Source organism: Prosopis cineraria, unplaced genomic scaffold (genome assembly GCF_029017545.1).
Source record: "Prosopis cineraria cultivar Desert tree isolate PC_DT_omini unplaced genomic scaffold, ASM2901754v1 PC1, whole genome shotgun sequence".
Classification (NCBI taxonomy): domain Eukaryota; kingdom Viridiplantae; phylum Streptophyta; class Magnoliopsida; order Fabales; family Fabaceae; genus Prosopis; species Prosopis cineraria.
The window spans coordinates 21,150,747-21,156,799 of record NW_026555332.1 but is presented as its reverse complement, the minus strand read 5'-3'; positions in this window follow the sequence as shown (position 1 = coordinate 21,156,799).

Genomic DNA, 6,053 nt, shown 5'->3' with positions numbered 1-6,053 from the left:
TGAGAATAACACAATCCAACAACTATATGTTTTGATTCAGTTGATGATAAAGAGATAGTATTTTATGTCTTGCTTGCCCAAGAGACAAGTGAACCACCAAAAAAATGGCATGTTCCACTTGTGCTTTTTCTCTCTATCTTGCATCCACCAAAGTCAGCATCAGAATATGCAATTACTCATTTCCTCCTTTAGGATACCAAAGACCTAGTGAATCAGTATCTTTTAGATATCTAAAAATCCTTTTTATTACTTTCACATGGGATTCTTTTAATGCTGATTGAAACCTTCCACAAAGACCAACACTAAAAGATATATTTGGACAACTTGCTATGAGACATATAAGAGATCTAATCATCCCTCTATATGATTTTCAATCATATTCTGGTCCAGCAGCATCTTCATCCATCTTGATGGTTGAACTCATTGGAGTATCAATTCCATTAGCTTGATCCATCCTAAATTTTTTAGCATCTCCCTAAGATATTTAGTCTGACACACAAATATACCACCCTTCGTTTGCTTAATTTGAAGTCCTAGAAAGAATGTCAATGCCCCTATCATAGACATTTCAAATTCTCCTTGCATTAATTCTGAAAATTCCTTACACAGAGATTTGTCAATTGCACTAAATATAATATCATCCACATAAATTTCAACAATTAACAAATAATCCTTATTTCTTTTTATAAAATGAGTAGTATCAATTTTACCTCAATTGAATCCTTTTTCTAAAAGAAAAGAACTCAATCGGTCATACCAAGCTCTAGGTGCTTGCTTGAGTTAATAGAGAGCTTTCTTCAATTTGAAGATAGCATCAAACTTTTAAGAATCTTCAAAACTAGGTGGTTGTTCAACATAAAATTCTTCAAGGATGTACCTATTGAGAAATGCACTTTTTACATCTATATAGCTTGATATTTTTTATAGATGCATAGGCTAGAAAAAGGCGAATTGCTTTCAATCTAACAATTAGAGCAAAAGTTTCTTCATAGTCTATACCTTCTTCCTGATTATATCCCTTTGTCAATAGTCAAGCTTTGTTCCTAACAATGATGCCTCCTTCATCAAGCTTGATCTTGAAGATCCACTTAGTTCCAATCACTAGATGATTTTTGGGTCTAGGTAACCAAGTCCCATACTTAGCTTCTTTCAAACTAATTGAGCTCTTCTTATATTGCATCTATCCAGTATGAGTCAAATAAGGCTTCTTCAACTGTTTTTGGCTTTATTTCTAAAATGAAGGCTAAATGACCAGTAATGTTTTGGAGTTTACTTCTGGTCTGGACAAGTTCATTAACATCTCCAATGACTTGATCTAGAGGATGATTTTTGTTACTTTTCCAAGAAGCTAGTTAATAGATTTCTTTGATTTCATTATCTTTGGGTGGAATCTCAGATTTCTCTCTTGGATTCTCTATTGAGTTATTCTTCTTCAGTTGAAGATCACTCAACTTCTCAGTGATATCATCAACATCAGAGATCTTCTTCTTTTTCATAAGAAATTCATCAAACACAATGTGTATTGATTCTTCCATAGTTCTTAGATCAAGGTTGAATACACAAAAAGCTTTACTCCTGCTAGGGTACCCAAGAAAAATTCCCATGTCTAATTTAGGATCAAATTTTCCTAGATTCTCCTTGTTATGGATGAACATATTGCTACCAAACACATGGAAATAGGATATGTTTGGCTTTCTTCCCTTGTAGAGTTCATATGGTTTCTTGTTTAGCTTAGGCCTTATGTAAGCTTTATTGATAATGTAATAGGCAGTGTTCATGGCATCAGCTTAGAATATTTATGACACGGCATTGTTACTAAGCATAACTCTAGCCATTTCTATAGTATCTTGTTCTTCCTTTCTACCACTCCATTTTGTTGAGGGATTCTTGGTACAAATAAATTGTGATTGATTTCATTTTCATCGCAGAAGTTCATGAAGTCACCATTTTCAAATTCTCCTCCATGATCAGACTCGATTGACACTATAGAAATACCTTTCTCATTTTAGACCTTTTTGGATAATATACTAAAGGCATAAAAAATTTCATCTTTAGACTTAAGAAAGTAAGTCTAGGTAAATCTCAAGTAATCATCAACAATAACTAAAGTATAAAGATTTTCATCAAAACTTATTACTCTCGCTAGACCCACCAAATTCATATACAAGAGTTGAAGAGGTTTCTCAAATGAAATAAAATCTTTTGACTTAAAAGATGTTTTATTTTGTTTTTCAAATTGACAAGCTTGGAAAACTTTTTCTTTATCAAAACTTAAGGGGGTAAACCCATGACTAAATCATTTTGCAAAAGCTTTTAAATCTATCTTTTGTTCACATGAGCCAAGCATCTATTTCACAAATAGCTTTCCTCAAATTTACTTAGAAAACAAGTTTGAGAAAGAGGTTCACATTCTAAATTAATAGTATAATAATTACCATCTCTATCAGTATGAAGAAGTATCTTCCCATTAGCTTTTCATTAGATAATGCATTCCTTTGAGTCAAAGATGACTCTGTTTCCTCTGTCACAGCTTTAAGTTATGCTTATTAGATTATGGAAGAGACCTTTGACATATAGTATATATTCAATGCTTACTTCATTTCCTCTTCCTACTTTTCCAATCCTAGTAATGTGACCTTTTTGATCACCTCCAAAAGTAACATGACTACCATCTCTCTCATGTAGTTTTATGAATTAATTTAAATATCCGGTCATGTGCTTGAAGCACCACTGTCTATATACCATTTCTTTTTCTTAGAGATAGTAAGGCATACCTACAAATGAAGACTATTTCATTTTAGGTACCTATTTCTTGATAGGTCCTTTCTTGTTAGTTGGTTTCCTAGAAATATTGTCATTTTTAGGAACCCATTTCAATAAGCTTCCAATGCCATTCTTCCCATGTAGACAAGACTTGACACGATGACCTTTCTTGTTACAATATGAGTGAGTAATAAATGGACTAAAAAAATGCAGAAAAGATTTAAAGTAACTATGATAGTATCTGGTTGCCTTTTTGGGCTTCTCTTAAGAAGTGTCAGTGATAAGATTATATCCAAGTTTTGACCTATCAGAGATGCACCTTTGTGAGCCAGTCAAAATGTTTAGCATCTCGGTACACTAAGTGAATTTTGCTAAATCATTTTTTAAGGTGTCATTTTGAGATTGTAATGATATACAGTTTGGACACAAATCAGAATCATTTTGAGCAGAGTTCTTCTTTTCAGAAGAACTTTTTAACTTATCTTCTAACATGGAAGTTTTTTTTAGTATGCAGGAGTTGTTTGTATTGTTCCTTAAATAGGGGGAATAACTCATTATATTCATCTTATAGAAGATCAAAATTTACATCTTCTACTTGTGATTCAATCATCTATTTCTCGTGCAACCAGGCATAAGTTTGTTGTTTCTTCCTCCTCTTCTTCATCATCCGAAGAGCTATCTCCTCATACAGCAAAAGCCTTCTTCTTCTTTTGAGGCTCTTCCTTTTTTTCTCCTTTTCTTGTTTCTTTTTCCATTGAGGACAATCCCATTTGACGTGCCTTGGTTTCTTGCATTCATAACATGTTAGTGGCTCTTTTTTATCTCTTATTGCTTGAAGATCCTTTTCTAAGGTTCTTCTTTTCTTGATAGAATTTTTTGAATTGTCTAACCATCATACCAAATTCTTCATCCTCGTTGGACTCTGCTTCTGATTCATCTTCGTCAACTTTGAAAGTAATGCCTTTCTTCTTTTTACCCATATCTTCCTTGTATTAACGCAAGGTTATAAATACTGTATTTTGTCTGGGCATATTTTACATTTAATAAAAATAATAATAAATTTAACCCAAAAAATATATATATAAATACAAATAATGAAATTTAATCTTTCTTAAGATTATATTTTTGAAATATAAAAATTTCTAAAATTTAATCTTATAATTAGGATTTTATTTCTTTTAGTTCACTAAAAAAACTAAATATATATATATATGTAAATACAAAAAATGAAATTTGATCCTTTTTAAGATTATATTTTTTTAAAAAAATCTTGCTTAAATCTTTGAAACAATCTCTCAATAATTCAAAATATTGGGAGTGAAAAAAAGCATTTTTTAAAAATTTAAATTAATTAGCAAATAGGGAGAGTGAAACACAGCACATTGCAACGTTTCACTCCCCTTTTAGTTATTCGGCTAAAGTAGCGATCGAGTAAGCAGAGCAGAAAGCAACCCTAGATTGGGCTTTTCGGCTAGAGCAGAGCAAAGCGCAGAACACACACGAAAGCAGACGAAGGCAAAAGGCAAAACCTAAGGCAAAAAGCTAGAGAAGAGCAGAACAAGCAGTGCACGGAAGAAATGCACGCACACAGTAGTCACACACGAAGAGAGGAAGAGGAAAGCAGAAGGAAAGACTATAAGAGAGGCAACCAAATGCAGAGTATTTCAACCACCCCTGAGCACTTTCAGCCAAATGTAGAAGAAAACTAGAGGAACTAGAAGAAAAGAAAGACAGCAGACGCACACGAACATAACAAAGACAGAAACTGGCAGAAGGGAAGGAAAAGCAAAAAACCAGAGATGATGATTTAAGATGGAAGCGTGTAATGATAAGTGATCATCTACTCTCTATATAAAGATTGAAGATTTCAAGACCAAAAAGTGGATTCTGGGGGGAGAGAAAACCGGACGAGAAGAGACCGAAATATCTGTGGATTTTTTGGAGAAGGGGACCGAGAGAACTAGTGGAATTCATGGCTGATTCTAGAAGTAATCTGAGGCTTTGAAGGCGAGAGAGGTTTAGAAATTCCCAACTGCTGCAATAGGTTCGAAATTCATGAATCCAAATTACTCTGATTTTGATCGATTAGCCTATGTTATCTAGTTGATTATTTGCCTTTTGTTTTTCTGATTGTGATTTGGTGTTGGTATAGTGAATCTGGAGTTGAAAATTAGTTGGAATTTTTCTATGTTTTTCTAGGCAACTTACAGAGGAATCTGGGTTTAGTTCTATATATGTATGTGTTGAACAAGTGTTTGTCATGGCTGAATAATTTGTGCATGTTTGAGGCCATTTAAAAGCTCATAGACGAATTAGCAATCTAAGATGTCTTTTGGTTAAAAGCTGATTTCATGATCTGGTAGTTGGCATTGCGTGAACTATCTAAATTTCAATGTTTAATGGTATATTAGTAAAAAATGAGAGTATGCTTTCAAGTTTTAAAATATCAACTAAAGGTTATAGGTCTGAATCATACTTTTTTTATTGTAGGTTTTCATGGATCACTGTTCAACTATCTATAAGATTAGATATGATTTTATACCCCTTAGTGATCAGAGAATGTAGTTCAATTGAATTTTTAGCCTCATGGTATTTGAAGATTTATCATTATGCTTGCTTATTAGTCATGAAAACTTGTCAATTGTTGACCGTTTTAGGTATGGTTGGATCATAATATTAATCTTCATGCTCTTCGATTTATTGGTCGTGTGAGATTTTAAGAAATCCACATAAGCATTCAAAATGATCATCTACCATGTAAATCAATAAGGTTTTACAAGTAGATAGATCCTACTTATATATATTGATATAGGTTTCAATGATCCTCCATAAAAATTAACCTTTTTTTTAACTTAAATCGATAAAATATTTAAGTTTTCGTGTGAGAGTTTGAGGAATTTTGATAGAAATTTAAATTAATTGCATCATCATATAGGATAATAAATCCTCACAGATAATGTGATTATCAATTTATATATAGTAAATAAATAAATTTTTTGTAAATAAAATAAAATAATAAACGTTTTTTTAATAAAATTAATTAATTAAATTAATATATTTACGTGATGACCTTAAAATCTTTTGGTCATATGAGATTTCTAAATCTCTATAACTTGCTAGGATAATCATTTTGTGGTGAGTTAATAAGACTCTGCTGTTATGATGATTATGAGTTTTATCATACGCTGTGAGTGATAAAAGTCATCGTTGGCATATCGAATAAATTTTCAATATATAAAAAAAATATATTAAAATAAAATATTTTGTAAATAATCTAAGATTTCATTTGG